This window comes from Meleagris gallopavo, chromosome 5 (genome assembly GCF_905368555.1).
Source record: "Meleagris gallopavo chromosome 5, MGAL_WU_HG_1.1, whole genome shotgun sequence".
NCBI classification, from domain to species: domain Eukaryota; kingdom Metazoa; phylum Chordata; class Aves; order Galliformes; family Phasianidae; genus Meleagris; species Meleagris gallopavo.
Genome location: NC_139408.1, coordinates 42,405,812 through 42,415,247, shown reverse-complemented (window position 1 = coordinate 42,415,247; position 9,436 = coordinate 42,405,812). Strand labels below are relative to the sequence as shown.

Here is a 9,436-nt window from a genome sequence, read left to right as displayed (position 1 = left end):
ATAGTAGGCAATATTATTATTAGAATTATGTCAAGTAAAAAGTGCTTACTCAATATAGACAAGGACCAAAATCTGTGCTGACCTTACTCACTTTGAATAGATTCATAAAACTTTATATATTTTATCTACAAGAAGAATAAAAGAAATTGTTAAAACTCCTGTCTTTCACTGCTATTTTAAAAACTTAGATGTGCTTCAATTTTCTTGAAGACCTGAAGCTGAAGTTTTGTTGCTTATTTTATAGAAGCCTTTATCAGCCTTTATGTGGGTGTATTTCACACTGTGAGAAATAGAAGTAAAAAAGCATGACTTGCAAGAAGTCATTTAAAACGAAGAGAATAAAACAGAAGACTAGCCTCTCCTGTAACCCAGCATTTATGTGAGGAAGGACAATTATTTTCTACTGCCTGCCCTTTTATGCTGCCTTTTCCATTTGCAGCACTTCTTTTCTTTCATTTGCTTTCTTCTTATATTTTGGTACAGAGTACAGAGGAAGGGAGTGGCCCAAGGCCCTGGCTACATATGTATGTATGTATGTATGTATGTATATATATATATATAGTGAGTATGGTCCAAAAACTTTCCAGTAGTCCAAAGGCATTGCTTTCTCATGGGCAGAATATATGAGAGTTGTTTTATGGAAAAGATTTTTGCTTTAATTAAGTTCAAATGAGTATGAATTTATTTTAAAAATGATGTCTGAAGATATAAGTAAATGTCAAAAAATTATCCTTAAAAGAGATCCCATTTAAAAATCAGTGCTAGTAGTGCTTAGACTTAGTGCCCTTAAGTCCCATACCTTTAATCTTGTGATGAATGTGACTCCGTTGTGAAAAGTTAGAAATGGCTATTATGTGTCCTTTTGATATAATTTCTGCTGGTGAGTCAAACAGTCATTGGAACACTGTCTCAATATCAGGAAATCAGTTAAAAGATTGTCTGGTCTCATTTAAATGTTTGCATGGTATTCTTCTTAATAACAAATTAAGAAACAGTGTGCAGCATTCTTCTCGTACTATGTGAAGTAGTGGGTTTATAGATTTGATGGATTGACATCTCAGCTCCCTGATTTAACTGATTCTACTTTTGGGGAAAATTCTTATAAGAAATTTGGAATAAATAATGAAACTTGTTTTAGTTCTTTTGCTTGTTACACAATATATCTCTGAGATTTTTAGGTCATGTACATTCAGAGTTTTACATAATTGAATCAGCAGTACATTTTTTTATTGACTTATCTGTTTATTTTTGGAGCATGCTTTTTGGTTAAGTACTCTTCTCTCACCAAACAGACCTTCAAGTTTTGAAAATTATTTCCCTAACATACTAAATATTCCTAGTGACAGAGAGTCTTATATTGAAGCAATTACAAAGAATTTGGTTTTAGGATCTCAGATGAATGTGATGGTTTAAATGGAATATCTGGTTTTAAAAAATATTTTCCCCATCATTCATTATTTCCATAGTAAAAAATAAATCAAAGTAACTCTGCACTAATCTGCTGTAACTATGGAACAAAAAAGTGTTGATTGAGATACATTCTTATTTCCTTTGATTTCTGATAACACCTTCTTATTTGTTTAAAATATGTTTATTGGCTTTTCATGAATTGAGATCCCTATTTTAGTGAAAGGTTGGCCTGAGAAGATTGGAGTTCTGGAAGGATCTGCACCATGAGTTTAGTCCTCTGCTAGAGTAGGCCATATGTAACAAGTGTCTGGCTAAAATGGATATATGGAATTCCACATGGCACAAGACATGCAAATATACTTTTGACTAGTATCATCACCCTTGCTAGTCACAGCTATCGTATGTGTCAGGAAAAAAATAGGGAAAAATCGCAATAAGTATTTCAGATTCCTGCAAGCTTTTTTTTTTTTTTTTTTTTTTTTTTTTTTTTTTAAAGTAAAACTCCCAAATAACATCAGGAAGGAGGCAGTGCATTATTTTCTTGGCTGTCATCCATGCACTGGTGGAAAATGTGAAACACTAAGTAAAAGAATCTCAACCCAGAGACAAAAAACACATTAAGAAATAGAAATTCCCTTTTTTTTTTTTTTTTTGGCTAGTTTATCAAGTAAACAAGTAAATCTTTCAGGTTTTTTTCTGTTCATAGTTTGTTATAGCACCAAAAAATTATTCTACAGCAGACTTGATTTGTGTGTATCTGTTGAGCAAGTACATTGCTCTCAGTTCAATGCTGGAAACACCCACAGAGCCTTTCTTTACCTTGGGAAAAGTAGTTTGGGCTTTCTAATCTCTAATTAGTAGAAGATGACAAGCAGAGTGCAGGGATGTTTACGTAGGAAGGACTATGTTTGCTAGCTGCACTGATGAAAACTGATAATTTTACATTAATAATTTGAAACCATACATTGCAAGATGTAAGGATTTGGTTATAATTTTGACTTATTAATCTTAGTTCTAACCTGCACACAGCATTAATGCTTTTCCTTTCTTTTCACATTCCCAAAATTCATGTTCCTTTTATTACTTTGATTTTAATTGGGCCTTAGTTTCTCCTTCATGCTGTTTTGAAATATTCCTCAATTTTTCTTTGATGCTGCTCTTCACAGAAATTTTTAGCTTTATCCCCTGAGCCTGACTGAATAACAGCTAACTCATCTTCCTATATAAGCACTTTTATAGATATGATTTCTATGATATTCAGTCATATTATGGAAGGGAAAATTACACCTTAGCTCTACCTTTCATATTTAATAATACTTTCCCTTCTTATCGTGAAAGTAAAGTTTCAATTATTTTAGAGTTTAAATGAAGTAATACTTAATAAATAATAGTACTCCTAATGAATGATACACTAAGGTCCTCTGTATGTACTTGATTTTTACCATGTAAATTTCCATTGGTTTCAAAACAAAGCTGTTTTTAAAAAATAAATAGGCGATCGTTTTATGTTCTCATTCTTCTTATTATTAATTTAAGGTAGTATTTTTTACAGATTACTGGGTTGTCACAAATCTTCGTTGACTGATGATCAACATTCATTGTCATTTGAAGTTATCATGGGTTTTAGCTTGCCATGGTTAAAGAAGTTAGTCCATGTTTTTATTTCAGAAGCAATAATAACTTCCATAACCCTGTTCTTTAGCTAATCATTGTTGGAATTTAAGATTTGTAAGAATCAGTGTTTGTCTTTGTTCCCATAAAGAATCCTTTGAACCAAAGGAAAAAAAAACAACTATATTTGGTATGTTTGTTAGTAAAAATTATTGTTGGTGTCAGGCTGTGAGTAAACATAGAGGGAATTATGAATTATCTTTTTTTTTCTTCTTTCTTTCTTTCTTGAGAGACTGGTCCTGTAGGTCAAACTAGGATGTATAAATGGTGTTCTTTTACACTACTATCATCTCTTTCCTATCTTTGCTGTGTAAAGGATCCAGGGATTGTTAGTAGCAACTTTCATGAGTAATGCAAGTGATACATGCAATTAAAATATCATGGTAAACATCATACAAAGAATAACAGTGCTCTTCTCCCAATCAGTGTGCATGTGAAAGGCACAAATGATTTGACTACAAGTACTGTAATATATACGAAATAAAAGTTCACTGAGTTACTGGAAAAATATTTTCCATACTATTGTCTAAACAAAGCAAAAAAAAACTAAGATTGTAACTGAATACCTAAGGCAAAACATTAAAAAGCATTTTTAAGATGTATTTAGGTGCATGAAACTGTGGCATGAGCCATAGTTTAGCAACTCAGGGCTCAGATCTGATGGAAGAACTCAGTTTTGCTAACACTGAAATAACTAAACAGGAGATGTTTAGTCTCACAATTCCTCTTGTTCCAAAGCAGGATTTCTAACTGTTCTGTAGAATTGGAGAAGTCTGGTGACAGAGGATACAGCTGTGTGACATGTTGCCTTTTAGAGAGGTCAGCCCATGAGACTCTTTCCCTAGTGTCTGTGGTCTCAGCACCTCCCCATACAGGGCTGCATAGTCACTGTCCAGCGAGCACCTTGTCGCTGGTATCAGTGAGCAAGAAGCTGGAGGTAGGCTCTTCCTTAGCTAGCCATGCCACTGTAGAAAATGCTGTGTAGAATTACTCCCTCTAGCTGGGGCTAGCTAGGAAAAAAGAGTTTCAGTATGTTTTCTTTAATACTGTCACTGGTAGTAAGAAATCCCACCATGTTGCAAATCTAAAGTATTTGTGTTGGCTTGAGGGGAGAGAGACTCTTCACTTGTCTTAGGTGAAACTGGTTCTGAGAGAGGTAAAAGGCCAGCATTGCACTCCCTTGGATACTAAGAGAACTTTTTAAATCAAGCAGATGTTGAAAATTTATGGAAATCTGCTTGTTTACTGGGTGATTTAATTAATTCCCTGGTGGGAACCAGGCTATTTTGTAAAGTGCTATTGATATGTTGGTCCATCCTTCAAATGTGGTCAACATAACTTGAGCTTTGATAATGAATTAGACCTTAAGTTTCGCTCTTTTATCTAGAAAACGATACTTAATTTTTTTTTCACTAGTCATTCTGGTACAACTTTTGCCATTCTTCTGTCATGTTAAATGAAAGGATATATTGCAATTCTTGGGGCAAGGTCCCTTTTGTACACATCCAGTGCACTTTTTATTGGAATTTCTAGTCAAGGCTATTGTGAGGGTGAATATTATTCATGATACTTCTTTCACTTCTGTGAAAGGGAAGAGTGATATAAAATATAGATTTAGGATCTAATGTATAAAAGGGATAATTACTTTTCAAGGTGGACCCGTGTTAGAGCACAGGTGCTGTACAAAATTAACAGAACCAAATAAAACTCTAAAATGCTCGTTAAGCACATTAATTTTGTAGAATCATTAATCATTCTTTTGTTATTATTCATGCTTTCTTTTCTATTACAATATTCCTAACAGTATTTCTACTAAAGAAGCCAAATCTACATATGAAACTTTGCCTGCATCCAACTCTGCCTTGGATTGAACCCTCACTTTACTGCTTTTTTTTTCTGCTACTTGTTACAGAATTAGAGACCCATCACTATTAGTTTCAAAACCTGCTTCTTCCCATTTTCTTCCACATTCATCTTATTGAAGTCAACAATTTGATGCAAGTTCAGCTTCTGCAAAGAAACACCATTATTCGAAAGCTGTAGTTTCTTCCAAGTGACTTAGACATTCTCCCCTGTAACGTTTACATCGATACCACCTCTGAACTGTTTTGTGCTTTTCAGAGAAAGAGCTCTGTGAGCTGAAGTTTCAGTTATTTCCCCTAAAGATCACATTATAGAACTCCATCTATTCACCACTAGTTTGGATAATGCCTCTTGATAGAGAAGAGTCTGCAAATGTAACACTTACTTAATAAGTCATCTTTAATAAGTATGTATCTTTAATAAGTATGTATGGCTTCAAATTGTCTCATTTTTCTTAATTGACAAAAGTATTGTATATTTATTAAACATGAATTAATAAGGAAACATGCTAATTGTTATTGAAGTGACATTTTTCAGAACAAATATTTTTGTGTGAAAATATCCAAACTTATTTTGATCAAAATTATTTTCATTATTTGGTGAAATTGAAATTGATCATGCTTAGTTTTCTTATGAACATGCTATGCTTTTCCATTTTGCAGTTTTGTAGTCAAAATTAATCTTTATGAAGATGCTGTCCTTTCCTAAAAGCTAAAAATCCTTTTGAACTAATCCAGGACAGCATTTCAAGTACCTTTACTGTGTGTATGTCTCTAGTGCCAGTGTGGCAAATTGTAACAAACTTGATAGTAGTAAACATTTGTTTTACTCATACTCACTATAACAAATTTGTCTGCAATGGGATTTCTTCAGAAATTCACCTCCAGAATGCTATATTTTCCCTATTCTATGTGATATTAGAGCAAAAATAGAGCTTATTCAGCCATTTGTATTATTGGTCTATTTCTGGAGATGAATCGCAGAATCACAGAATGGCCAGGGTTGGAAGGGGCCTCAAGGATCATGAAGCTCCAACCCCCCTGCCACATGCAGGGCCACCAACCTCCACATTTCATACTAGACCAGGCTGTCCAGGGCCCCATCCAATCTGGCCTTGAACACCTCCAGGGACGGGGCATCCGCTACCTCTCTGGGCAGCCTGTTCCATCACCTCACCACTCTCTCTGTAAAGAATTTCCCTGACACCCAACCTAATTGTAATGTTTGAATGAGATGTGATAAATACAAGTGAAATAACAAAAAAATGAGTTTTGTGGCTGAGCGCAGAGACTGCAGTCCAGTTATCACTAAAATAATGACATCAACAGATTTCCAACAAATGTCAGATTTTACTGCCTGTATTTACCAATGCTCAGATTATTAGTAAATACCTGTGAGTAAATCCAATGTACTTGCGTTGTAAAATTTATTCAATTCCTTCTCCCTGATCTAAACACTAAACAGGTGAGTTTACCTGTTTTGCTTGTTTGTTTGTTTTAATTTACTGCTACACTGACCATACTTTTTTTCCCTTATTTTGGATTTTTTTCTTTGTCTGCTTAATCTTGTGGAACTTTTGAAGACAGTTAGGATTTTTTCTTTTAATTTTTTTTTTTTTCATGTTATCGGGTGTATATATATATTTTTTTTTCTGTATGTGGTTTTTGTTGTGAGGTTTTTTTTTTTTTTAAAGGTTTTATAGCTCTTTATGTAACACTAAGTAATTGCCTACTCTATTTAATCAGAATGACAAACAGTAGAAAGTTAATTAACAAAAAAAAGTTCAGCAGGGCAAATTAGCAGAATGCAAAAGAAGTCATGATTTACAGTATTTGCACAACTTTCTTTATAAAGCAATTGTTCTTCATTATAATAATGCCTGGAGACTAAATAGAACAAAAAAAAAAGTGCTATATTAGCAAACAATTAATGAGCATTTGTAGCTGAATGAAACCCACTTTTATGTATTATTTCATTAAAAGTTTACACAATCCATGAAACTGAAAAATAAATAAGGGTAATGATTTCAAGGTAATGGTCTCCTAGGAGGCGTGAATATTGAAGAAATCTGTTAGTCTTGCCTATTTACCTATACCTTAAAACCAGGGATTTTTTATACCTTAATTTTTATACTCACCCTTTCATTAAAAGATAAAAGTGTGCTATTAGACAAAAGAAAAGCAGGTACTTTGTCTGTATTAATCTGTAGGTTCTTGTCTTGTACTGGGATTATAAAAATTTGGAGAAAACAAGTGCCTCATTTCTGTGTTGCAGAATGCAGCACAAAGTAGTTTTTTCTTAAAAATCAGTGGTTCTTGTTAATAATAGTTAGGTTTCTAGTAAACCTCTACAAATCCCATTGTTACTACTGCTTTACCATCTCTGCTTTTAAATACATCTCATATGGCATAAAAACTGCTCTTTTTCTTTCTTTTTTTTTTTTTAATCCTTTTTTTCTTTTTTTAACTGGTTTATATATATTTCTTCTATTCCTATTGCTTCTTGGCCTTTTGGCTAAGATCATGTGTAGTACTATGATTCTGTGATTCTTACTTTAGTAAATCACTCATTATTTTAGTGAATATGAGCATGGTTACAGAAAGGGTCCAGGCAGAGGACTAAGAACATGTAAGTGCTATTTGTGGCCATACCACCCAGTTATGACTTGTTGCACATCTGTGAATTGGACACAGCAGTACTTACTGGCTTATTAATTAAAGGGTTGCTAAAAAAGAAAATTTTAGGCTTCCAGGTCATCTGAAAGGTGTATTTTAAAGCACATAAGGAAATGTTTTGTTCTAGTTCAGGGTTCTTTGTATTGATGATTATAATTCAGAACAAAATGTAAATTTTTGAGTGTGCTGGCTTTTTATGCTTTTCTATGCTTTTCAGTTAGATTGCACACATCTCATAAAATAAACTATATATTTATTTGTAAACTAGGCTAAGAGCAATGCAAATGCCTTCTCTAACACTGTTGCTCACATTTGTCTTACTCTCTGGCTGAAACAGCAGATGTGTCCCTTTATAATTAATCAGAGTGAGAAGCATTACATCAGTTAATATAAGAGAATCACTAAGCTGACTGCAGCTACCAGACTGCAGAATGTATCCATAATGAGTGTCATAATCACGTGCCTCAGTGAGTTAGTGAGATGACCTTGCCCATTTAATTGAATAGATTATCCACACATATTCTCTCTGGTACACAGTTATTCTCTGACAACTAGTACTGCAGCCTGTATGATAACAAGGGTGAGGGATGGTGTCATGGCAGGGGACAGTGAGGAATATTTATAGCTGAATCCATACACTGTACAGTCTCACGGTGGTATGTGCATTACTCAACAGAAAACAGTCAGGACATCTTTTAATTTTTTATGGAACTGTTTTGTTCCTGTAAGGCTTCCCTGTCAAGCTGAATAATTTAATCTTTCTTTGAATTTGGTAGTAGTGAGATCTGTCACACAGAAACATTTATTCTTTTGTATAACCTTTCTCATGTAAGAATAAAAACCTGCTGCACATTTATGAAGGTTTTGAACATACTTATTTTGTTGTTGTTATGCAGTGTAATTCTTAATTAATCAAATAAGGTAAACAAATTATTGCCGACAATTAACTAGAATGAAGAGCTTAAAATATCTAGTATAAGGATTTACATTTTTTCATTGAGATATGAATGTTTGAGTACAGCTTTGGTCCTAAAGATTTTAGGAGGTTTTTATTTGTCTTCAGGAAAGGAACTGAGCTCTTTGCAAGGGAAGGAGGAAGTGTTTCTTTGCGGATTTGCCCATATGATTATTTTCCCAATCAGATGTATAACTTGTATAGCTTGTTATCCATAAGAGTGAGTCATTAAATTGTAAAAGCAAAGTCTGTAAGTATACTTGTAAAATTGAGGTTCACTGATGCTTCTTGACAAGGCATGTGATAATATGATATAAATTAAAACAGAAGCCAACTTGGATATATGTCTGACAGGCATTGTTTTCTTTCTCTTCTTAAACAATGAATGACAATTCTTCCTTTGTCCTATGCAATTCACCAGGGCAAACCAGTCCACAGACCTTTACAATAAAATACAAAAATATTTATAACCCCAAAAACTATGTCAATCCAAACTGCACTCGTACAAGAAAAATGACAGCCTATTGTACTTCTTTAGAGAGCTCATTTTTGTGTGTCAGTTATAGCATTGTGATATGTGTTGTATTATTTTTTGAGTTAGACAGTGGATTGTTCATGTGTATAATGATGCACCTGTTAGCCAAACGGTGCTATAAAATTGACGTACACACAGACATAGTTATCAGGATGTTTTCTCTGTATTATGCAATATTTTCTGCTTTATGGCATTAACAGCAATAATAAAACAGCTGTTGCAAAGTTGTATGTTGTCAAATATCTGCAAAAAGCATTGAAATGATAATGGCAATGTGATTCACAGTGCAGTAGCTAAGGATGAATCAGAGTTTTTATTATTAACCCT

General features: G+C 33.6%; 1 pseudogene; it reads left to right on the top strand.

The window, feature by feature from the left end:
* Positions 1-7,438: 7,438 nt before the first annotated feature.
* On the top strand, positions 7,439-7,598 carry LOC116216727 (U2 spliceosomal RNA; annotated as a pseudogene).
* The last annotated feature ends 1,838 nt before the right edge of the window (positions 7,599-9,436 follow it).